Source organism: Manacus vitellinus, unplaced genomic scaffold, assembly GCF_001715985.3.
Source record: "Manacus vitellinus isolate BGI_N305 unplaced genomic scaffold, ASM171598v3 scaffold_14_pilon, whole genome shotgun sequence".
Classification (NCBI taxonomy): domain Eukaryota; kingdom Metazoa; phylum Chordata; class Aves; order Passeriformes; family Pipridae; genus Manacus; species Manacus vitellinus.
In genome coordinates this window covers 4292647-4319299 of record NW_021939063.1, presented here as the reverse complement: position 1 = coordinate 4319299, position 26653 = coordinate 4292647, and the positions used below count along the sequence as shown (strand labels likewise).

Here is a 26653-nt window from a genome sequence, read left to right as displayed (position 1 = left end):
TCACCCCAGTTACTGTTGTAATTTGGCATTTTCACGCAAGCTCGACCTTTCAGTTTCATCATCCTCTTTGGGCAAGTTCCGCTGAAAAATGCAGCCCTGCCTCTGACTTCATGTGGCCAAAAACTCCCGATTCGGGAAGGGGGCTGGGGAAGGGAAATACACTGGAAAAAGAGGGTAGAACTTTAAAAATAGAAATGCTGCCTAAGTGCCATATACTTGCTTACAGTGTCAGTACATAAGGAAAACAGTAACAGGATCCAGTCGCATGGAGCCTCTTGCTAACTTGTTCCACCACTGCAGCCAGTACAAGGCAGCGACTCTCCAACTTTTTTCCATTGGCCTATTTCTATTGAAGAAAAAGAGCTCCAGCTCCTCCCTTCCCATCTGCTCCAACTGATATTAGTATCAATCAGTTATTAATGAAATATGATGACTTACAGCTATAACAGGCCTGGCTCTAACACCAGAAGAAGCTTGTTTCCATACCTGAGGTTTATAAGGCATGGAAAGACTGATCCAGGGAACTGCAGGAGGTATGGAAAGGTATGTACATTGGAGGGTGGAGAGATGAGCAACAGCCATGAGGATGCAAAAGAAACAGGCGTCCTGTCTGACTGCCAATTTCCAGGGCAGTTGTGCAGTAACTGGCTGCCTCCAAAATGGAAAGCATGCACACAGAAGTTGCAAGGAGGGAACAAACCAAGATCCCACGTGTTTTTACAGATTCCTAAGGATTTGGGGCCTTTCCAGGTGGACAAAGCTGCTTATCAGGAAGGCAACTTGAGAAAGGAGGAAGGAAGTGTTCCCAGAAATCAGAGATGGTCCTGCTGCCATCTGAACTGTCCAAGCAGTAAATCAGGAAAGTTACTTGCCAGCCAACATCATCATCTGTCCGTTATTTCAGTTATGGTCATTAAAAAGCAAAATACAACAAAACAAGCAGAGAGAAATGAGAAGGAAGATATTTTAAGGGCAAAATCTACCCTTGGAGCAAACATAACACTACCCCGGTCCCAGACTCCAGAAGCAAGACCTTCTGTGTTAACCTCTGATAGCCATGCCCTTACAAACTAACCCTGCTGCTCAGCTTTTCCCACTGAGGTTTGGGAAAGCATGGTTTTGCAGCAGCAGGCATGCAGTTCTCCCACCATCTATTTCTCCCCAAGTTTCACGATGGATTTAGGCACTGAGGGACCGCCCGGCCGGCAGCTACAGGCGCCTCTCCCAGCAGAGTGTGGCCCACCTCCCAGAAGGGCTTTTTGCTTCCATTTAGTCTCGCAAGGCAAGTACCTTTGCTTCTCCTGGGTGGGACGAGGGGGAATTTAGACTCAGCCAGCAATCTCTCTTCTTTCTCAGCTCCCATCTGTCCTCACACCCCACTCCACTCCACAGCTGCTCCCAGCAGAGCGGCAAGATGCAGCTCTCAAGCTCGGAAGCCTGGATGCACCCGAGCTTCAGAGCTGCTTCATGTCTCTCCCACTCTTGCCTCCTCTACCTCCTCTCCTGCGACACTCTCTTCTCCTGGAGCAGCAGATGTAGAGGAGCAGAGGTAGGAGGCAGACACATGGAAGGGGAGCCCTGCTGCAGCTCTTCTCCGGCAGGCTCAGGAGCCGCTCAACGTGTGGAAACCAGCGAGGAGCGGAGCAATATGCAAAAGGGAAAAAAATAAAAAATAGTGCAAAGCAACAGCAGTGGGTAGTGCTGTTCCTCTGGGAGGAACAGAACAGGGGGAGGTGAGATGAACCAACTAGAGAGAATAGGAAAAGAACCAAAATGAAGAGGAGGAATAAAATGTAGAAGATGCAAAAGAGAGAAGCAGATGTTCTTGCAGTACTTTTTCCCTCTGACATTCGTGCCCAGCTCTTCCATCTTCCTCCAGAACTGGGAAATGAGCCGCTATGTGCTCCCTCCCTATTTCCACCCTGCTGACCCTATGTGCCACACACAAAACGAAACAAAGCCAAGAGCCCCAACACTGCTCCCAGCACTGCAGCAGGGAAGCCCGAGGAGAGCTACAGGCAGGATGGGAGCTCTGCTATGGGACACAGGTAGGATGCAACATAACCTGGTGATCCATCCCCCTGCTGTCCAGCCTTCTGAGCAGCCTTGGATTCAAAAAATCCCCATCCCAATCTCATCCTCAATTTCCTTGTTTCCTTAAATAATCCTCCTCCAGCTACTCTGTACCCAATGCCACTGGTGTTGCAGAGGGATGCTGTGAGCCCGGGGAGATGCTGCTGGTACCCAGTGCCTCGCTCGGCTGCAGCTCCGCTGCAAGGCTGGCTCCCTCCAAGGGCTACCAGCCAGCTCATCAAGGAGGGGAGCTTCAACAGCAATCTTTCACTCCATAAAATGATCAGCTGGCCCTGAAGGCTTTGCTCAGACACAGCAGACTGGTCTGGCCAAGTGACTAATGGGTGATTCCCATGCTGGAAAAAGAGAAGGGACCTGGAGGTCCGCATGTACAAACCCTGGCTCACATCCTGTCCCTGATGTGATGGGGGCAGGCCTGGAGCAAGGGAGCTGGCAATGTGCCTCAAACTGAAGCATCTCCTAGAATAGTTTAGTCATAAGGAAAGAAGACGAGTCTTTATTTTTCTTCCAGCACGCTTAGTTTCTTTGCTCTGGAGTAGATTCTGGCTACCAGTTGAGGAGATTCCCTCCAGAAAAAGGCACTGGAAACAAAAACCCTTTCTTCCAAACCCACAGGGTGGAGCTGCCTGTGCCCCAGCACTGCTGCACTTCATCCTCGTGGGCCCTGAGGTTACTCCTGCTGGTGGGAGGAAGATGATCCTGCCCTGCCATCCCACAGCCCATCCCATGGCTGGCAAGATCCCTGCCCGCTATCCCAGCTCTGCAGCAGCAAGGATCCAGCCCCACACAGGGGAACAACAGAGTTTGCCTCCAAAACAATAATTTCCATTTTGTAATTTTTTCATGAACTCCACCAACTTCGGGGAAAAGGTGGGGGAGGTATTTTCTTCAATACTCAGACGCCACCTGGATGAAGGGGGCAGCCAGCAAGGAGCAGTAGGGCAAGAGATCAACTTCAGCAAACACCAGGAACCTGAGAACCCCAAACCAGCCACAATGGGGACAATGGCTACAAAAATCCCTTTTTTGAGGCATAAATGAAATCCTCAGGCGGTTACACTGTAAAAACACCTTCTGTCCCCTCTTAAAGAGTCACAGTCAGGACTCATCAAAGTCACTTAAAAAGCATCTGGCAAAAAGTTCCCAAACATTAAAAATGGTTCTCTTTATTTTGGCATGCCAAGACTCACAGCATGTAGCGGTCTGTACCAGCAAGAAAGGAGGGATGGGCCAACACATCCTGGTAAAATGAGAAAGGATACAAATCTTGGCTCCCTGTGCAAACTGAACCAGAACTGAACTGTGTCTGAGTGATGAAAAAAATCTTATGGGATTTCCAGCTCGTTTCTGTAGGCTCGAGATCAGATTCTAAACTACTGTGTTTATCCAGAAGTGAACCAGACCTTTGAATATTTGGAGGACTATTCACTGCTGAGCCGCGTTTTTCTTGGATGTCAAAAGCACGGGAAGTTCTCATATTTTTTAATAGAGAAGAGAAGAGGGATAAGGTGGGGGGGGAGAAGGAAGAGGGCCTTTTTGTTGCTACAACATAAATAGTATATTGCATACAGCTGCTTGCGCGCTTCCCTGTGTGGTCAACAAAACAGGGAACATATTTTAAGCTTGTTTTCCAAAACACTGCATGACAAACTTGTACTCAGAGGCCCATGAAATACAGCCCCTGACTGGGGACATCTCACCACGCTCCATCCAACTGCTGTTGGATGAATGAAGGAAGCAAAGCATTGGGACAGCCCAAAACATAGAAAATGAATGCTGCAACTCAACTTCTATGGCACAGCCTAATTTAGAAAAGATTCTAAAAACCTTAATTTTCACAGATTCTGATAAAACAAAAATAGGTGAGGTTCAGATGGAGGCAACAAAAATGATTAGAGGCCTCGGCAGATACGAGGCAAGATTGATAAGGGTGGGAGTGTTTAGTTTAGCAAGAGATGAGTAAGAGGGGAGATGATAAAAGTACACAAATTGTGACTCGGCCTGAGAAGGTACATCTGGTGCTTTTGCCCTTTCTCATAACGCAAGAGAAAGGGGACATTGAACGAAGTCAGGAAGCAACAAACAACAAAAAAAATTAAAGCAGATAAAGGGATTTTTTTTTCTTTCTTAATACACAACTCATAATTACGCCTAGAACTTACTGTCACAAGATATCACCAGTGCCAAGAGCATGGGTAGGATGAAAGAAAAGATTAGACACTTGCACAGATAGTAATGAGAACAGTTACCTTTGGAAAGATAAAAACAGAAACCAAGGTACGAATGTTTATGCTTCAGGGCACGAGCCAACCTTTAATTGCTGGAGGCTGGGAGGAAGCTTTCCCCATGGATAGGTTCTCTAACTGTCCTTCATGGGTGCCTGCCCAAGGACTTCAGCCAGGGTTGGAGATCCCCAGCCCAACAGGATGCAATTGCTGCTACACCTCTGTCTTCTTGGGTACCTTCATCCTGCACCGCTGATCCCAAAGCCCATTCCTCAGCCTGTCCCGAGCCTCCTCAACCCTCAGGGAGCTGTTGGGCAAGGGGGGCCAGCCACGTCCCCCATCCCAGCCCCTGCCCATGTCACCTGGCCCCAAGCTGCTCAGTTCCTCTTCTTCTTCACATCACATTGAAGTTTCAGGTCCTTATTTTGCCAGCCCTTCCTCTGCCTGCTATTTCAACTGCCACTTTTCCTCCCTCAAACCTAAACCCACAGCTTCAGTCCCTGCCATCCATTTGGGCTCTCCATGGAGCGCTGACCCCCTGGAGCCAGGGGAGAGAAGCATCCATATCCACCTCCTCCTCCCCCGACCCACCAGCCATGGAGGGTTTTTGCGACGGAAGTTGCGACTGAACGCAACTTCAAGATGTCAGGCAAATTTTCCTTTCTTTTGATCTGAAGCCATTCCTCAGAGGAAACCTACATCCCGGAGGAGGAGGAGGAGGAGGACCCTCCTGCCGATCCAGCACCTGCGGGGCAGCGGCAGTCAGGCGCTATTACAGACCGCGGAGCTCATCAACGCGCTGGAACTGACATGAGATTCGGGGAGACAAAGAGAGATTTTGAAAGCAAGTCAGTCTATTAAATTTATACCTACCTGCACAATGTGAAACAAACCACATCTCGGTTTCCTTTCATGTGCATGACAGTCTTAACTTGTTTCTTTTAATCCCATAAAAGCAGCTAAAGCATGCAACATGCTTCCCGGAGATGAGGCAAACCTGTATTTTGCTTCCTGACAGTGATTTAGTTTATAGGGTGGGTTTTTTTTCAGGGAAGATAATGAGCATTGTCCTAAGCCGGTATTATAAAGGAAATACAACACGCTACATGCTAGACACCTGGCATTTAAAGAAGAATCCCATAAATTGACACTGTCTGTAACGGACCAAACACAGCTGCAACCCCTCGCGCTGCACAGACACCAGCACTGGAGGCAGGAAGATCCCAGCAGCACTCGCCAAGGTTTTCTTTGGAAGTCAGCACCCTTCTGAAAATTCAAAGTGCCTCTCATTTAGTCAGTCACACCCCAAGCAGGACCCGGGAGATGACCAGGGCTGTGTGACTATGTAATAAATCCAGCAAATCCAAAGGGGAGAAGCAGTAATCCATGGAAACGTTCCACACAAGAGGGGGGCTTAAGTGCTTTTAATTCCCAGCTGCAAACCCAACAAGCTGCCAGAAGGCGGAGACCACTGAGCACAAGGGGTTAATGGCCTTGCTAAAGAAAATGATACACATAATTTCCTTTTATCATAAAACAATACATTTATTATTTTCTGTATATCTGTTAAAGGGCACGGCCTTCTGAGTGGAAAACAAAACACAGCTTGGTCACATGTTTATTTGCTTCAGCTACTCCCTTTCCCTTCTGATAAATAATCAAACATGCCATCCAGAAAAAACAAAACCAGTGAGCTGGGAAATTTGATGGTCATCAAATAGACTAAGATACCAAGAAAAGCAGCCCACTGTTCCCACAGAGAGTTTTCTGCCCCACACCTACACTAACATCTGAGTAAATAACTTCAGTCACTCTTTCCATTTTCCCCATGCAATTACTCCTACTGTTAAACAAATTGTCCTTAAGGCAGTTGCAAACACCATTTTTTTTTCTGCAAAGTAGAACAACTTCTGAACATTAAAAAGCCAGACTAGCAATATATTTTCAAAATATGTTTGTTGTACTTGCGGTTTGGCTGAACACACAGCTTGATTTCTCTCTCTCTCTCTTGCTCTCTCTTCTAGGAAGATGGGGGTTTACGGTTTAAAATTTTAAAGTGTATTTGGATCTCAGAGAGGCAGGAAAAGCCTCGAGGAGGATGGGTTTTCTCCATAGGGCAGGCAGCATATTTTCCATTTTCTCTTATATTTCACACTGTACGAGCACCACGATGCTTGCCAAAAAAAAGTTACCTGCTATGTCAGTGGACTTTTGAGGGGGAGAAACCACTGAGAAATATCAAGCAGTTTTTTAAGTCACTTGAACAGAGAGGAAAAAATCCAGCATCTGTGTTGCGACACGGATTACCCAGAGGATCCACACTATCTTCCAACAACCCCTGAAGACCATTCATACAACAATCATTAATACTGAAAAACTGCAGAGAAAATCCTTCACGTGAGAAGTTAACAACCATTACCCGGCATGAGCACGCTTTCCCTTTCCTTTTGTAGTACCACAGGTCTAAACAATAGTCATATGAATGAGATAATAGCCATGCTTGTCTCAGCAGCCTGATTTTTATTAGCATGAAATTGGTACAAATATTAGCGAGGCTGGTTCGCACACAGTGCCAGAGCCACGATGCAAACAATTTGCAGAAAACAAAAACGCGACTCAGTGGGCTTGCGCCGCTTGTGCTGCCCAGAACAGCAGCCACGTTTCCCTTTTTGAGGGGGGTTGTTGTTTAAGTTATTTTGGCACTTGTGCAAGCGCGAGGAGAAGCCGCAGCACCGGCCGGGCAGCAGGGACAGTGACACATGGCTGCTCCCGCGATACCGCAAGGCGATGGGCACCCCAAAAGAGGACCTGGGTCCTCTCCATGGTTCTCCGAAGCCATGCCAAAAAACCCACCCTTGTCAACACCTCAGTAAACAACCTGAACCAGCTTCTTTGAACCGATTCCCCTCTCCAAGCTGCCTGCGCAAGGCAGCGTGTTAAAAGTTCAGCCCTGCCTGCACGCTCCTTTCCTCTGAGCGCTCGCAGAGAAAATGAAGAGTTTAACAGAGTGAGCTCTTACTGTCTGCCTTTAGATTTCCGTCTTCGCGCTGGAGATGTGTTTCTGGCTGTTTCTGTGAAGCGGGGGCTGAAGAATGGTAAAAAGATGTTTGAATAAACAGGAAGTGCTGTGCAGCCGGAGTGCAGGCTGGAGGGAGACGCTGGAGCACTGCCCTTCGCGGCAGCCACCGGGCTCTGCCTCCACAGTAGCAACCTCTGCTTTTACTAAATGACAAAGAAACCGCAAAGCATTCCTTCCCTAATTCTTCCCTTGCAAAGTGGTGAGATCGGCTAGACCTCACAGGTAATCTCAAAGTTGGGCTCAGCACTACACCAGGCACAAAAATCTAGTGATTCTGCATTATTAAATCCCCCCCATCTCTAAGCAGAAACATGCAGAACTAATTATGTCCCCAACCAGACCAAACAGCAGCAAGAAGCACACCTCACTTTTGTGTCTAGGCAAATTCGGATTTGCACGTAAGTCCAGCCAAGCTTGACGTTCCTACCCTTGACAGTGCTGTGACTTGCTCTGAAAACCGGCTCAGGAGGCTGGCCGGGCTGCAGAGCTGTTTTCTCTTACTGTGCGAACTGAAATATAAACAACCACCCAAAAATACAACTTGTCTCGGGCACGGAGACTTGCATCCAGCATCTCCGAAAGCGTGAGTTCAGCATTCCGGCAGATGCTATCCCCTCCTTCCTCGTCTCCTTCCCCTCCCTAAAACAAACTACCTATTTAACTCGAGATGACTAACTAACCGTCTCCCCACCCAATTATCAAAGCCCTGACTGCTGTCATATTGGTGACATGACACAGATATTGTCAAGAAAAAGTAAACTGGGGCTGGCACTCAAAGGCAGCTCGTGAAGAGATGAGCAGTCGAACAGCCATATTCAATAAAAAAGAGGAACAGGATTCCTTTAGAAAATGTATTGCTGTTGTGGCAACGTGCTGCTGCCACTGAAGGGACTGATTTGTTATTTAGCATCTAGTCTTGGACTGTCTGTCATTCTGGGTGCTAATGCTCTGCTAAAATAACTCATTGGGAGCTGTCAGTGGGATGTTTACATAGGCCCCCAATCTTTTCTTCATACAAGGAAATTTTTTACTGGAATTCATCTTCTTTTGATCTCACATTCAAAGCAACAGCAGCTTGATAGACATGCAAGTCTGAAAGCAAATCCAGACGCTGAAGATAAACCGCCAGAGTATGACAGGCAGGAGCATCTAAAGCTTATAAAAATGAAGAGAACAGCATGTCGTCTGAGTATTACAATAGCAGAAATCAAGAGACATATTAGGTGGAACTGATCAGCCACAAAAACAGTTCAAAAGGCAGATCATAGAAACAGAAGACTAAGCTAGAAAAAAAATAAAATTGGAAAGATCTGCTTTACAGAGGCATCACCTCCTCTCTGAGCACCGCAGCGTTTCCGCTCCAGCATGTAAACTTAAGGGGAAAAAAAGAGCAGGGCTCGTGCTGTCTCTACTAACTCAGCAGTTCTTACCTTCAACTCACCAATTAATTTGCCAAGTATACATTTCAATTATGTGTTATTGAAACTGAAATAAAAATAGGACACTGTGCCACTTCTGTCTACAGCCCAGCCCTCCCCAACATCACAGGCATGGGGAATCAGCGCCTCTTCGTTAGGGAACGGGGGAATCGCATCCCCCTGCAAGGCACAAGAGGGGCCCTGGCCTCAATCCCTGCGACCATTTTAGCTTGTTCATCTATCAAAGGGCTGAATCTTGGGATGCTCCTGAGCTCTGCCTCTGCCACTGGTGCAGAAATATTAGTTCAGAAGGTAATTTTATTTAAATTGAATTACGTGTGCCACGGAGTCCACAGCTATGTTTCAAAGGCGATGCTTGCCGGGAAACAATTGCTGAAACTTTCTCTAGAAACCCATACATTTTTAATTTTTCTTCCCCAAATAAGCTTCTTATTCTAATTGAAGTCAGCAAATATAATGAAAAAGTAATTCTCAAACAATTTTGTACTTAGAGCTGTTTGTTAACAAACACTGAACGAGCAGCAGTGTTAGGTTAAAGGGCAGCAGGATTCCACATTATAATTTAGCCTGCGGTTATTTCTGATTAAGAACACCCTCCGGGACGGCAAAGCAAGATCTTCCTCTGCAGCAGGCATAGCTTTTAAAATTAGCCTCTTCTCAATAATAAAACCAACAGGAAAACTGTGGATTTAAAACTGTATTAACCAATTTGAAGTGGTGCAATCAGTTTATGTCTCGCTTTCTGCAAACCACCGTTCCCTGCCTTAGTCAAGTTTCAAATGTAAAAATGCTGCCTGGATTCTGAAACTGTTGTAAGAAAGTCACCTTCTGTCATGCTTATGTAGCTATCTAATGTGCTAAAGGCTGATTATTTATCTTTAAACTGTACTAGTTTAATCTTTTAAGGTCACCACTAATCTGCTCCAACCTTTTAAAAAATAGCAGCTTTCAAGACTTACTGCTGGAATCACTAAACTCTGCGCTGAATGTCATTGTAAGGGATACATTAGCCAGAGTGAGTGTAGTTTTACAATGTAAACACCAAATATAAATCCCCACCTAAATGAGAAGAAAAACATGATCTCCATGCCAGGAGAAATATCAGTAAATAAGACCAACACAGTATTATTTCACTCAAATATCATTCCAAATCATGTTGCTATTTTTCTCTCCTCCCCCTCCCTTCCCAGTGCAAAACTTGGGTATAATTTAAAGGATCATTAGGTGCTTTTTCTTTATCTTTTCCCTTTCTCAGCAGCAACTTTGCATGCCTGCTGCGAAGCCCCTTGTCCGCATTTGGAAGTCGTTGTAAGTCCAAAACCCCCTCGCAGGTTATTCCTGTGCATGTGCTGCACAGCGGCCCTTTATACTCCTCTTTTTCCTTTTCCCCTAGACTTCTTCTGGACTTGAATGTCACAGTAGACCTTGAATGTGAAATGGCTTCAAGCTAATTGCTTTAATTGCTTGAAGATGTGCAGGCAGGTGAAACCTGATCCCCTTGGCCATTGTAGAGACCAGGAACAACACAGGAATGTTTACATAGTGGTTTGAGTTTAATAGACAGTAGAGCTGAGTTTCAGACAGCTAGCAAAAACACAGCTAATAGGTGACCTCTTAATGTAGTCCTCCTTTTTAAAAACAAAATACAATTCCGTTTTATACAAGGCAATGTCCCTAAATGCCAAGGTTATCTGCTTGACTTTTTGAGTGAGCATGCACTGCGTTGCACCTGACATTTATGCCAGAAACTCTATCCTGAATGCACTTCCCTCTACCTTAAAACAAAAAGCACTTTATGTGTCAGTCACCTTACAAACAGATTAGAGCTGGATGGGGTTTCCTCATAAGTGCAGTCATTTTAATTTAAAATTGAGTGTTTTTTCACCACTGACATACTCCTTTCCCCTCATCCCCTGGGCACTCCTACCCTCTGGTGGGCACCGGCACAAGCCCTTGCTGGGGTCTTCTGGAAAGGCAAAGTACGACTTTCACTGTTTTTCCAGAGCTTCCAGTACATTTGCACCACAACGTGAAGATACCGACTGGCTGTGAAGTGCTTTTTCAAAGGCGCATTGGTTTCACACATGGCACAAATTCAGCAGCTCTTCCTCAGGCAAAACTCCTCCTGACTGAGAATTGCAGCATTTGGGGTCACTGACGATCAGGTTTGCTTTCCAAGAATCATGAGGTAAGTAAAACACACTTGCAACCAGCCAAAGACCAGCAAGCAGGTACAGCACAAGTGTAGAAAGCAAAGACTGAATTTGGCAGCAGTGGTAGCAGAAAGGTATTTACTGTAGGTCTAGTCCAAAAGACAAACACCGAGAATAGGTAATACCTAATAGTCACTTTCCTGGCACAGGCACTTCGAGTTTTGTTGCCAGTCCCAAAATGCTGTTAAACCCACTTGAATTGAGTGAATATCAGCAGAGAAATGACATGTATTACATCCCAGATAAGGAGGAATAAATGAAATAGCATTTACGGAGGAAGGAAAAAGAGAAGGCAATCTGAGGATTGCCTGGAAAAAGCACAAACACATTGAGGCAGAGGAGGGGAGGCCAAACTACCGTGCATTTCATTTCGTACCAACAAGAAAGGAAAACAATCCCCAAGCCCACAGTCCTGCGAATAAAGGGCATTTTCAGTCTGATCTTGGCAATTCTGCTCAGAAAGTTTCAAATTCTCTAGTACCTTATGCTGGAACTACCAACCCCCCGGGCAGAAGCAAACAGAAGCAGGAGGAAGGCTGCTCCAGTCACCCTGGATGCAGTCCTGGCTCCCAGGAAGACAATAGATGCTGGCTCTGTGCTCTACCTTGCCTGCTATTCCCAATCCTCTGAAGCAAATGAGTAACTGATCTTAAATAATACAGAACAAAGGGAACAATAGGAACTGGAAAGCAAGCTGGGATACTTGGGAACATGCCTCTTTCTTTTGAGACACAATCTTGCCAGCACACGCGCATGCACTGAGTTACAGAATCATAGAGGTTGTTGTCCCGTGACCCTCCACATCACCTCCAAAAAGCTCAAATTCCAGCCACTGTGGGATTCTAATATATTTTTTCGGTATGCCCCCAAAAGATTAAAAAAAAAAGAGAAAGTTCAGAATAGGGAAAAAAAAAAAAAAAGCCAGTGTCAATTTAAAGATTTAGTATAAACTAGTCCAAGCCTGTGGGAGGAACGCTAAGTGGAAAAAGTAAACACGGTCCCCCCAAGAAGTTCCCCTGGAAGCCGAGCAGGCAGCCAGTGCCTGGTACCCGCTGCCCCGCGCCCGGGGAGGTCAGCCCAGCTATGCTAAACTGACAGGTTCAGTTTACAGCAGGCCAGCACTTTGTTTGGATATACTGGCCTTGCTCACCGCCAGCTTAACAACAGATGGCTCGAAAACTTTCATTATGTTGCAGAGGGCTGAACTGCAAACAATCGGGAAAACTGTGAAAAGTTTAACTCTCTGCGAGCCGAGCGGGGAAGTGCTGCCCTCGCCAGCCGGCTGCTCCTCCCGCCCCGGCCATGGGCGCCTTTAAATTAATTAAAGCAGGATGGGATGATTAATCATACCTGCACACGGTCCTGGGGATGCTTGGGAAAAAGAATTTGCGATTTGACAAGGTCATTTCAATAAAAGTAGCATTCCAGGAGAAAATGGACTTTGACGGATTGCAAAGCTGATTTTAAACCTTCCTCAAGCCTCTGGCTTCAGGAAAGTTATAGAAAGTTTCCTCAATAATCCTCCAATTGGGGTTTTATCAGGAGCTCTCAGATGGGTGTTCTTCCATCTCCAGAAACAGAGCCTCTGTCCCTCAAATTCCCACTTCAAACTTTCGCCCTCGACAGCAAGAGAAGGGCACCAAATAATCTAACACAGAGATCTGAATATGATTTATCCAAATCTGTGTATAATTTAAATATTCATCTAACTGATTCAATTCACATGCACCCTAATACCTTTTAATGCTCTAAGGCAGGTTATAAATGCACCTTCCGAGGTTTAATTCAATTGACAATCTTATATACATCTCATCACTGGAAAGGCACTATTTTATATTATTCAAGAAATGAACAAATCTGTTTTCCACAAATATATTTTAAAAGCGACTCTTTCCTGTTATTGAAAGAAAATTGTGTTTATTACTCCTTTAGCATAGTGTAAACTCATAAACGTCAACAGAGAGTACAAGGAAAACTGTCAACTAAATATTGTTTCCTTCATGAGCTGCTCTTCCAAGTCAATTACGCCTTTCAACTTCTGGGGCATTGTATGATAAACTGGCAGTAAAAATCATTCACATTAATATACCATGGTGCCTTGCCTGCAAAAGGTAATTAAAGAAGTAAATGACTCATAAGAATAGACATATTAGCTGCAAAATGAAAGGCAACTGAGCTGCCACATGAAAATATGTACCATTAAGATACTGCATTTTCATATTCCTGTAATCAGCTTCAGTAGACTAATGCTTATTTAATCCAGTTCTCGCCTAAGTCCATCAACAACTGTTTTTTGCTGTTTTCTCCTTGACTGAACATTATGTGTGCAGGTTTGGAATAAATACTGCAATAAGATTTTTGCATAGTCAATTGAAGAACAGGTTTTTTATCTTTTAAAAACTATTTTTCTTTCCCACCTAGAGGAATACAGCAGAGAAGGATATTCTGGGGTTCCAGTGCTGATACACTTTGAGTTAAATATATACCCTGGTCTAGCATTTTGATTAGTGAAACCAACAGCAGGAAAACAAGCATAACCTTCCAACTTTCCAACTCTTCACATGGGAAAGGCTTTGCCTTGTTAATGTATGTTTTCATTAGGGTTAGAAAAAATCAGAAAGGTTTTCTCTTTCTTAAGTCTTTGAGGCAAGGTGGGGCAAGGAGAGGAATGGGCAACACTGGGTTTGTGGAGGAGATGGAGCGGCAGGCTGAGGAGTGTGAGGGGCATCACCCTCAACCAGCGCACATCCCAATGACCTGCTCTCCCCAGAGCAGCCTCAGGTGACAAGACCTAAACTCCAAACCCACACAGACACCATCCCAGCAGCCCACTCTGGCAGCAGGACCACCAAGCTCAGTGCAACCTACTCCTGATTTCTGGGAAGGGCCTTTGCTGGGAGCCTGCCTGGCCTTCGGATGACATGTGGTACACATCTCAGCCCAGCCCAGCTCTGTGGCCATCACATAAACCAAAGCCTTCTGGTGAAGGATCTTGGGTTAAACTTCCCTAGTCTGTCCTTCTCCTTCCAAGGGGATGGCAGGGAGATGGTAAAATTCACAGAAGAAAGTACACTTGTCTCCAAAAGAAAACACCCTGCAAAATACTCAGACATTTATAACTCATCCTGTTTGCGAGCAGTAATTAAAGTATTCTTTTCATCACAATAATAGCTCTGTAAGGCCAAGATCCAAACTGCTTTTGACTGCACGGCTCTCACAATTATTTCATTTTCTAAAGTATGGGGTGGAGTGAACTCCAGTAACTCAGCTATTGCTACGGTACGACTGTTGACAAATGCTGACTTTCCTTCATGGCAGAGGCTGTGTATGTACCATCCATCCTTTATTTATTGTGCCCGACACAGGTTTATCCTTGCAAAAAGAGATCTTTCAATAAAAATCTTCACACAACGCTTTGCAACCTGCATTATGTGTTACTTATTTATCACTATCAGTACAAAATAGTATAAGACTTAAAGTGTAGGATCAATCATTATTTAAACTGTATTATTGCTTCTCCATTTGAGCAGACATCACTTTGTACCCACAATTAATGAGCTCTAGTCCTTTTTCTAATTAAGGAACAAAGGTTCTTGTGTGCAGAGTATAGAGTGACACTGTCTAGAGAACACACATTTAAATAGAAGAGAATCCTTCTAATTACCTTACAATAGGATTTTTCATATCCAGGAACATAATAGGATCAAGAAATTAGAGCATTTCCAATAGCATTTACAAATAAGTCACTATGAAACACTGTTAAAAGGTAATAATGCATCCATAAAAACAAGAGGATCTTATGGAGACCAGCGCCTAACACTTCCATATTTATAAAATTAACCTTTGAGCATTGATACAGGGAAAATGCAACACAGAAATTATTTTACAGATGTGTATGCAGAGAGATAAATTTGAAAAAAAAAAAAAAAAGAGGAGTCAGCTATCAGAGCCTAAAACACTTTAGGCTCGTGCAGATTAGGATCCAAACACGTAATTAAAAAAGTCAGAAAGGTAACCTCTCTTCATCCAGTAATTAGGGCTGTTAGAAATCGGATACTGTCTCTTAAAAGTGTTACAAATACACCGCACTACTAAATAACCTGCACTGCTGGGAAAGTATACTCGCTATCAAGGGCAAAGCTGCTATACACTGAGGTAACAGTAAATGACAGACTGTTGTTCAAGTCCATTAGCTGCTATGTGATAGGAGCACATTCACTAGCACACGACCTGTGAAAAATCTTAGATCTCTTTAAATCTTTGAATTGGATTGCTGCATTAATTCTTAAGAACTGCAATCCTTCAACCAAGTCAAATTACCCTCATTAACAGGGGAAAAACTGCCTCTGCAATAAGTTAAAAAAAAAAGATATTTATTACCTATAATCACTTTCACGTACTTCACCTGGAAGTGTGACAAACTGGGACAACAACTTCAGAGGCTGGCACCAGTTCAGCTGCTGGTGGGGTCGGGATGGAGGGGCCGGGCCGTGCGCGTGTCGCCGTCTATGCCTGTGTGCGCACGATCCTGCGCCGACATTCAGCGTAAATACATGTGCTTCTTGGGGGAAAAACCTCAATGAATGTTCTAAGAAAAGAAAAATCACTAAGAATAAGCACAGGCACTGAAGCGATCTGTGTGTGTGCCACTGAAATAACCGCAAAAGAGGAGGGGAAATTCTTCAGTTATTCAAGGCTTGATTAGAACACTACTTCGTAATTAGGCATGTTACAAGTATTGTCATCAACCAGAAAATTCATGTACTAACTAAAAGGTCTCAGAAGCTGGCTCAAGCCTTCTATTCATTAACGACATCTGCTATTAATGTTTAACCCTCATAAACATGCACCAAACATTCAGCAAAGATTAAAAATAAATATTTTGTTGTGCCGTTTTATCCACGCGGTGATCCGCGCGGTTCTGTGGATATCAAGAACTGCTACATCGGCCAGGGAGATAACGGACAAATATTTGGTCTTTGTTGGAAAGAGGATATTCCTTTCTCCAGTCACTGCTTCTCTGCACTTCAGATGTTACAGCTCCCGAGCCAGGCCAGTACAGCACAATAAACAGCAATGCAGACATACAGCTACACATACACCTACAGGACGGTATGAATCATTTATTTTAAAGATGAAACTTCCTGGAACAATTTTCAGGTTGACTGTTTCAAAGGACCCCCCCCTGCTTAAATTTTTTCTAATTTAAAAATGAGAGTTCCTGGGACGCAGGATTCACTGAGAAATGGGGAGCTGAGCAAGTCCAGGATCCAGAAATGAGAAACAGAGCGTTTCATCTTTATTTTACTGCTGCGAGTCCAGATGAGAGCCCTGATCCCGCAGTCAGATCCTAATGGGCAGATCTTTGGAAGAGTCTTTGGAAAGACTCATTTCCACAACTGTGGTTTTAATGTAAGCGTTGCAATCTGCTTGTGCAGGTTCATTTACAGCGAGGAGACGGAGCTAAGTGGTGAGCTAATGCGACCCTCTAATGACTCCTGGAAGCGCATCCGGACATCCTTCGTCCCCATCCCTCTTCCTGCGGACGGGTGTCAGTAGCACAGACCCTGCTGGTCCCCACTTTGGCTCACACAGGCAGTCCTGCAACAGCAGGAGGCAGGTCCCACAGCTCCCTGCCTTCCCTGCTCCATCCTGCCTGCACCCCCTCCCAGCCCCTCTTTCCCCCATGCACTGTGACCCCTAAGTCTCAGCAGATCCTGGGGTTCTGGCATCAGGCGGGTGCAGATCCTGCCTGCACCCACCTCACTGCTGTATTTTAATTTGCAACAATGCCAAGATACAAACCAAGCCACAAAAGTAATGAAAAATACAGCTCTTTTTGTCTTCAAACATGACATTCATGGCGGATTCACTGTCTGCATGTTGCAGCACGCTCTATTCTTAGCACCGTGCCTTTTAAAGTTAGGCCCATTATTTTCTACGGTGTATCAAGATCAGTATGTATAACATATGCCATATTGTTGACACTTCCCTGGATGTACTGCACGCCATATGCCTAAAGCACTAAAAGGGGTGATGAACAGAGTGGCAATACTGAAAGGAGAACAAGATACACCGAGCATGTTGAATGAATTCAGTTATATAATTCAGCCAATAAGGGTTTCCATACATTTAACAATCTCTTCTTTTTCCCCCCTCCCTCTTTCCCCCCTCACCCCCCCTTGTATAAAAATGAATTTAACAACTTTCCACTGTGAAAAGTTAACACGCTGGACACGTATTCAAAGCAAACATTTAATCACAGTGGGCCCACCAGGTCTAAAAAGTATACATGTAAAGATAGATCATATATAATCACACCAATAAAACAAACAAAAAAGGACTATTCATACATTTTAGCAATAAACTAAAAGAATAAAACATACAGTTCTGCTCCTGCTTCTACTTGTCCTTTATTTTACCTTGCATAAATCTATACCCCAAGTCCAATTCCTAGAACTAGGGAAGATGTCATCTTGCCCATCTTTAGAGGTTTATTTACTAGTTTCTGTACTAAGAATTATTATCTGAAGAACCCAGAAACTAATGCTCTCTTACACCACAGTATTTTTGTCCAAATCTTCTGGAACGGATTATAAAATTGAAATGTAAGAAGGAACACAGCTGAGCTATATTTATAACACGAATGCTGCTCTTCAGCATCTGATACATACACATGTGTATCCTCATTTCTATGCCATCCCTCGGCACGCTCTAATGGGTACACTAGCTGCATACCCGTCATTAAAATAATAAAAAAAAAGGAACTGACTCATCACTGAGAACACTTTTGACAGTACTTGCATGCAGAGTCCTGGCAGAGAGGTTCAAGCTATTTGGTTAACACTGGCTACAAATGACAAACTTTGGACTGAATTAATAATCAGGGGAAAAAAGCAAACATGCAAACTCCCAGCACGGGTACAGGTTGATGCACGGGTGAACCCAAGCCTAGCCTGCAAGTTTAGCCCTTGGAGTTATGTGCTACCTGGAGGAAGGAAAAGATGTGGAAAGCAGGTATCACTGCAGGGAATTCTTACTGCCGAGGCACTGACAGGGTCAGGAAAACAGGAAGAGCATTGCAGAAACACCTGGCAAGAACACACAGAACCCTTCCAGGGGGTGTATCTCACCTGGGCTCGAGCTCAGGGGAGGTGTAGGGAGGTAGGTTCTTTCCTGGCATACCAGGAGCAGAGTTGCTCCTCACTGAGATGCTGCTAATGCTCTGGAGCTAATGATGCCATGCAAAGCTGAAGCTTCCCCATCCTCTGTCGTTAGTGCCACTATGCACCCACAGGCAATGGATCAAAGGGGCTATGAGAAGATAAGGAGAATCCATTTTCATTTCAAAACATGAAAATTCTGGCACAGGAGATCACTACAGAACATCAGTTCTGTTATGTTTCCGTGGTGTGTTGAAGGGGAATGTTGCATTTTAAATGTACATGCACATACCTATTTATCTGAGTAAGCAACATCATTAGCAGAATAAAACAACCTAAGAAGAACATGGGCCTTTTGTTCAAGTGGAAGGCAGAATCCTCCTCGGAAAAAACATCAAAGAAAAAGGAACACATGCTGATGTTTAAAAACAGTCTATGTCTAATACAGAACATCAAGACTTTAAAAAAAATCTAAAAACCAACACAAAAAAAATATCCCTTTGCTTCACAATATTTTCCTTAGAAACAAACTTAGGACTTACTGCTGACCAGGAATGGGCTGCCAGTGCCCGCCTAAAGCATTGGCTTGGCTGTGCAATCCACTAGTGAGAACTCAGAAAAAAATTAATATACACCAATTTCACACTGTCAAAATTAGTACAAGTGGAAGTTTTGTGAGTGGAAACACTTGCACTGCATCAGTAAAAAGGCCAGAAGGCAAAAGGAGGTACATGTCCCAAAAAATTAGAAAAGGAAAGGGTTTAGACAGGCATGTCAGTGCCTGCCCTGTTCCTGCTCTGTCTTTAGGGGAAAACAAAACAAAACAAAGCAAAGCAAAACAAAACAGCTTCATTTTGCAAAAGCCATGACTGTACAGCTATTTGCAAAGGGAAGTGGTGAGCAAGCATCACTTGGTCTGTGCCTTTAGTACATCACTCTTGGCCATGAGATATCAAGTTATGGTGCAAAAAAGCCTTTTACCTTCCGGTCTCTCGCTCGGGGCTGGTCCAAGCAGAGCACAGCCAAACTTTCTACTGGCTGTTGGCGATGTTAGTTTGATGGACTTCATCCAGTTCCTTGTGGACTACTGTCCATATTAGGGAAAAATCCCCACTTGACACTGGCACTGGGATCCAGCCCTATCCACAAACACAGGCAGCACTACGGACTTTTCCTCAGGAGCCAGGTTGAGACACAAGGATCACAGGCCAGGTCAATGTGCCCAGGATCCTTAACAATTAGAATAATATAAAGCAAGAAACAATTCTACAGGTCAAACTGAAACATCTCTTGTGCTTACTCTGTAAGAAAACCCACACGACAACACATGGGCAACAAAAACAAAAGTAAAAAAATCCCCTAAACCACCCTGTGGTGAACTTTGTTTCCTTTTTCGTGCAGCACTGGTGACGCTTGCAAGGGAGCTCAGAAGGGTAAAAGGGCATTGCTACCACGGCACTATTTAACTCTGCCAGGCAGATCCCCCAGACCTGTTACGAGTGTCTGCTTCCTACCCATCAGGCCATTAATCACCCAGACTCCTAAAAGGTTCAATTCATGTGCCCACTCAGAGAACTCATCAGATGCCTGATAGTCATATGTCATTCGAGAAGAGAACAAAACTGTATTCTTCTCTGAACTGATGTAGCTCCTATTACCAAGAGACTCTCTCCCCTGGGAGCGACCAGAAGAGCGAAATGAAGGAGAGCTGACTCAAAGCTCTGCCTCGCAAAGACACATAATTGATGCAGAAGGGAAAGAGAGTTATTAGGAATCTGCCACTACCCGTGTTTTGCCAACAATCTGGGGAATTGGTGAAAGGATTTTGAAAGTGGTAAAAAACATGTCCAGTCTTTAGTAGATAGACCCTAGACAAACAGGCTGCTCTCCCGCAAAGACTGCCCTCCTCCTCGAATAGGAGCTTGGTGATAGCAAAGGAGGTTTTTGCCACCTTAAATTGGACATTTCTTCTACTGATTAACTTCGCTCTTCCTTCGACCCTTTGAGCAGCTGGAGGTGATGCCTGGGCACTCTGTGTGCTCACAAATCCTTTGCTTCCCTTGATATCTACTACTTCAGAATCTCGATCCTTATCTACTGATGCTCTTAAAAGCCTGGGAGATAGCAGTCTGGGAGACAACTCCTGCTACTTAGCACTGCACAGCACCCATGAGCCCCAGCACAAATGCACCTCCCGAGTGCCTGGGGGACCCAGGCTCTGTGTCACTGGGGCACATCAGTGGTGAAGGGGGATAAGCTGACTCCTGCCCCACACACCACCTACCCAGACCAGGCTGAGACGTGACACATAAACCCAGCATTTGACAGTACCATTTCCTGGAAATGACAGCTGGAAAGAGTACGAAAAAGGGAAATGCACACTATTGCAGCTTAAAAAAAAATGTTGTATTGCTCTGCACTTGATAGAAAATTAAAGAAAAACAACATGCCATTTATCCTGCCCTCTTGCTTCTTCTTACTGCTTTTCTTCATTTAATTGCTGCCCTATCAGGTAAATTAGTAGATAAAACTGAAAGAAAAATAAAAACCTAGAAGCACCTCAGCAATTGCTTCATATCCTCATTTTTTTTCCAGCAAACAGTCCATGCCTCAATAGAAATGTTATCCGCTTTTTCTTTTCTTAAAAAAATTTTCCCCTACAAAATTCAGCAACAACATTTTTTTCCTCAAACTAGATAGTGCAACTAAGTTTCAGGCAGCCTGGCACATTCATTGCCCCTCAATGCTTTACCTTTCTCACTGGCACCTTTTGATCTCTGAGGTTTTGGGAACACTAAGCTGAACTGACCTCCTGCTGTAATTCATAATTACCAATTCACAGCATTTTTCAGCAGTCTGCTGCTCAGGAGTCAATATAAGACTGAAAAATGCTGAAATTTTCTGGCCAATTGAGATTTTTTTCAGAATTTTCCCCATTCCTCCCGAGAGCTACAAAAACCATACTGAGCTGCTGCTGTTACTGGAGAGCCAACCTGGACGCTTCATGCTGCACAGAGCAAAGAGGAGGCAGAGGGGCTGCTTTCAAAGGGTTTACAACGTTGAAAAGCGGTTTATGATACATAAACAGCCCTTTTCAGGTTCAAAAACATCCTCTTTTCCCATTCAGCATCACCATTATCCCTATTGGTTTCCTCTGCCTGCAGCTGCTCCCCAGCAGGCAGATACAAAACGCGGCTCCACGGGTGACAGCCATGCTCAGCCCTCACCCCTCGGCACGAACGTGTCACCACGATGATCCTGCTCCAAACACAGGAGAAAAACATCTCTGTGGGCCACAGCTCCATCCCAGCCCAAAGAGCAGCCCGTGGAGGGGGCAGACCTGCCTGTGCCGAGGCTAATGGGGCTGTCCCAGTGGCCACCTTTGTACCCAGAACACAATCTTGGCTATTGTTCTGCAGTCATGAAAAATTAAGCTGGATGGTTAAAATTTCCCACTCCAAGTGCTGGTATGAGGCCCTGTAGTATATTTTGCTCTCGTGGCTTACCTATGGGACCTTCAGCAAAGGAAGTCCGTGCTGGGAATGAATGTGAAATATGGGACCACGCAGGCTGGAGAGAAAGTCTTAACCAGAGTGTTTGAATTAAAGTAAGTGTTTCACCAGTGATCCTTCATTAAGCCTGTGCCCCAAGTTCTCTTACAAACTACTAGCACTCGCTCTTAAATCGTCTTGAAGTCCTTCAACAAAATTAAAAAGTCTCTTGTCCACCCCCTAGATTTTACAGGCAGGGCAACTAAAGCAACACTTGAAACAATTCTCATGAACAACAAAAGACAAGCAGTTTTGAATGCTAAAAATTAGAATTAGATGCAAAAAAAACCCCTTTTCTCTGGTTGCTCACTAGCATAACTGATCTCAAACACTTTCTGGTCCTCTCTTCAATGTAATCAGTGAATTTAAAAATTGGTAAATCCTTGTATTCAGTTTCTGATGCTGATAACAAAACAGAAAATGTTCTTTTTAATCTTTAAACAACTGTAAGACAGAAACACTTCCCTATTTCCCCGTTTTGTGGGGAAACATGCTAAAATACCAACATCCCTGGCTGAAGCTTAGCTGTGCTGCAGGTGAACACTGCACCCAAGCCCTCCAACCTATCATGTGCAAAGAGAGGTCTCACACCAAAATCCCAGCCTGAAAGACTCCCTTGACGCCAGAGAAGTTCAAGCCCAGATCCACATCCATGTTTTGTATCTCAGGTTTATATCTAAACCAAATATAAGGATTCTCTTGACTTCTTCCAAAGAATAGTCTTTTAAGACATAAGACTCAAGAACCAATAAAAAAGGTAATTTAACAATATCTCTAGTGTGTCACCAATCATTTAAAGGGCCTTGAGGCTGCTGCATTCCCACTACAGTACAGCAGCTTTCCCACCCTGCTGGTTTTCAATTGACACCCTCTGTGTTGATATTTTTTTCCAAGTTAAGCCTGATGGCATTTTTTAAACTTCCCCTCACAGCTGATGTCCTCTGCTCGTGCCACCGCTGGGTCCCAGCAGTGCTGCCGTGGGCAGCTCCAGGCAGAGCTGGAGCCCACAGTGGTGGGGTCAGGGGTCTTCTCCAGATCCCCCAGGGCACAAGGATCAGGAGAAGGGAGAAACTTCAATTTAGGTGGAAAAAGTCAAAACGGGGGGGGGAAAAAATAAAAATAAAAGGCAGAAAAATAACACTAAGGGGAGGTTGTTGATCAGTATCTTGCAGCAATAACTAAGTTCAGGAATTTGCCAGGGTATCTCCATCACTCGCCAAATAATTTGAGATTTTTCTGCCAAAAGGGCAAATTACTTTTGTAATTTTTTATCTGAGCCTGAAGACTGCTTGGAAGGCAGAATATCTGAGACAGGGGAAACACTCCCTTCATTTGGCATGAGCAGGTCTGTCATGGATTCAGTCTGATTTTCAGCAATTCTGGGCACAGCCCAAAAGGGCATGAACCATTGGCAGACTGACCTGCAGCACGAGGGTGTCCCCCAGCCCTTGCCACCACGGCCTCCCACCCTGCTTGTGCACACAGTGGTGGGCACAGGACAGGCACATCTACTCCTGAACACCTACAACCTCCAACAATTTTGCACAGCCCATTACTCCATCAAACACAACCATCCTGGCCCCCCACCTTGGTTTCCGACACGGAGCAGCAATGGGTGTTATTAACAGAAAAGGGTGGAACACCACCACTTAAAACACACTTCCCTACTGCAAGTGAAATTAATAGTCATAAAAAATAAACTCCTTTGAAAAGTTTTCCTTTGCAAATACCTAGAGCATATCCCACCACCAGCATCAGAAGGAAGTTTTCCAATGGGTAAATGAATGTATCTGCTAAAGGAATCAGGTTTTTTCGTGCACTCCAAGGTTATGTGTTTAGCAGGCTTCGATACTTCAATGAAAAATTGAGGTGGCAATGATTTGCAGACTAAATTAATGTTAAATACTTCAAAGAACTGGACAAACAAGTCAGCAGCAAAAATTTTATAGGTTCACTTCCTTCAAGGGAACTTAAAGAGCCAGCATTTTATTGCTGTGAATTCTAGTCACTCCTTTTACCCCTCAGCATCTGTTTGAAATATGTAGTAGACAATTGCTTTTTTGGCTCTGACTCAGGTGGTTGAAATACAGGACAAACAGACTACTGTATATAAGCTTTCCTCCAGCAATGAAAATTTTTATTAACTCTCTTGCATAGCAAACTCGGCTGCCTAGCCTCCAATCCCTATAGAATCATCAAGGAATGTGGCTACTTATTAATTCCGGTGGTCAAGCACGGGGTGGATATGTTGAGACTTGTCTGCAATACGTAACCTCACATTTCAAAAAAATAAAGAGGGGGAAAAAAAAAGCTACAGAGGGAAGGAAAAACATAAATGAGTTCTGTTTAGTTCATCATTCATATGTGTAAAATTCCAAGCTAAATACTAGCTCTGTACATAAATATGTCAGCCCTGTCAGATGCTCCAGCCAAAGAAAACAAGGCCCATGGTGGAGGGGTTCAGAATTACCCTCAGAGTCATGAACTTGCCCCACCTTCCGTTGCTGTGTCAAATTCAGGAGTTTTCTCACATTGGTGCTTCATAAAAACAACCTGCAAACGCTGCCTAAAAATTACTCTTCTCACCCCACCCAGCTGAAGGACTGGGGAAAAGAAGAGAACAAGGACAGAGGTACGTAACACAGAAAGGAAGGTCCTTGATCCCCAGGAGACTTTATTTAGAACGATCCTGGGCACTTGAAACTCCTACATTCATTGCTTCTGCATCCTCCACACTGCTTGTGTAGTGCTGACCACTTTTGCAAAGCTTTTGATCCCTGAGAAGCGCTCTGAGATGTTTTCCAGCATTAAATGTTGAGTAAAACTCCCTCTTCAAGTTGTGGTTACGGGCTAATTTGAGCCAACCTTAGGCTGCTGTGGTGCTTTCAGCCTTCAGTTGCCCTTCCAATGTCATAAATACCTAATAGCAGCAGTCAACATTTAGAAATAAACACTTGCCATATATTTTCTACACAAAATAACTCCAACTGTCAGAAATCTCCAGATATTATCGATTTTTGTATTTTTAGTGGATACTTAATACATAGATTACCAAACAGCTGGACTTCGATTAAAGCTCCCCCTTGAGTTCTTTTGCACTGTTTGAGAAAGAAGGCCACAGTCTACAGCTAGCTGTTTGCTCCAGCTAATTTCCACACCAACAAATGTAATAGTCTGTTCCCCCCAGTGCCATAAATCAGAGAATAACTGCAACATGAAGAGAGTGAAGAGCCATCAAGAGCTGCCTATCCCCCAAGTCCTCTCTATTGTGACATGTCCCGGGACACTGAATCTCCTTAGTCTGGGAGACTGCAACCTGAAGCAATGTCCTTACACCATTTTCTGGTCATCACACCCCATAGGTATCCTTTGACCTTCCGTATCTCTCCCATTTTCTCCAGGGAAAGCACAGAGGAGGATGCTTCTTATCCCTTCACTACAACTGCAGCTGCTGGATGAGTACAATGCGATTCTTATCGCTTCTATTTCTCACTGCCAGTACAAAGCAGAGCTTCCCTTCCAGCTTTCAGCTCCTGCCCCCCGTTTCACTGGGAGCACAGGCTCTCCAGCACCTTGGTCCATCTGGCAAGCACTCTCTGCGCCGTGGAATGTCAGATCACACAGGGAGCACCCAGCCCTGGCTGCCTCTCCAGCAGCTCCCTTGCAGACAGATATGGTATTATAAGCATCACATGTGGCTCTCTCCCAGATGGTGGCCAAATAGCACAGACACCTGTCCTGAGGCTTGTTTCTGCATGTCCTGACAGCTCCAAGCACACCAAGTACCTCCTGCCACCGTCCACCGCCAGCTCCCACCTGGGCAGCCACAGCCACTGGCCTGCAAAACTGTGCCCAGTGTCTCTGGGCAGCTCATCAGAAAGCACTGTAGGTGGGCAGCCTCACAGACATGTGACTACTGTAACTCACCCATGTCCAATTTCATAGAAGGGAATTGTTCAAAGCTGCAATCCACTGGACCAAGGAAGGTAAAGCCCTGTGAGCCTGAGACAACCTCGAACCCTCTCTCCAAGCAAAGCCTGCCATGCACAGGCTCTGACAGGAAAGCACTTTGGGGTGCATAACCACTACAGGCTTTTCGATGTCTACCAAGTCATTCTGACTCCAAAAGACAGAACTTCCTCTCCGTGAAAAGCTAGGAGAGAGTTAGATGAAAAAAATGCAGACTCCTGAGGGAATCTTGCAAAATTGAGACACAAGTCCAGGTTGGACAAGGCTATTTATACCATTTGTCAAAATTTCCTTAAGTCATTTATCCAAAACAGTCAGAAAACCATGCCAGTATCACACAGATATAAAAGGTCCTAGATGTAGGAGAATCCATAAACACTCCAAGAAAACAAGCAGTATTTTCTCCTTAAGCATTGCTGTTTTAGGCAGTAGCAAGGCAGGTCTTCAGTTATCAACACAGGGCTCTGGATCTCTCCAGTCCTCCACCCTCCGGAGGTGTCTGAAGGAATCTTATAGGCTTTACAGAAAATTGTGCTAATCTGTGTCTTAGACGAATGAAGCACTAAACAGAAGTGTCAGATTAAACACTACACATAAATCTAATAATTGTAAAAAGTTAAAAGCAAAAGCACTGTAATAAACTGCTCCCACGATTGCCTAATCTTGCATCTCTGAGCCTAAGGATGTACTTCAGTGCTAGTGCTGCCTTACCCAGTTACAGAGCGGTTCCCTTTCATGGAGAACCACAAAATCACAGACTATCCTGAGTTGGAAGGGACCCATAAGGATCACACACCTGGCCCTGCACAGTGCAGGGGATACCTAGAGGTGAGATGCTCAGCTACAGGACCACAACAGGCTCTGCGCGGCAAACGCTTGTTGAGGCTTTAACACCTTGGGCTTCCAAAGTATCACCCTGA

At 44.6% G+C, this 26653-nt stretch overlaps 1 protein-coding gene across 21 annotated transcripts in view; it reads right to left on the bottom strand.

Moving 5' to 3' along the window:
• FOXP1 (forkhead box P1) overlaps positions 1-26653 on the bottom strand; it is a 335164-nt gene that overhangs the window by 116919 nt on the left and 191592 nt on the right. The window contains exon 1 of one of the 21 annotated variants that reach the window (XM_025894682.2): positions 7762-8065. The exons of the other annotated variants lie outside the window; for them this stretch is intronic. The gene's annotated coding sequence lies outside the window, so the exon portion shown is untranslated. Of the gene's footprint in view, positions 1-7761; positions 8066-26653 lie in introns of those variants that run through there. 21 annotated transcript variants of the gene reach the window in all.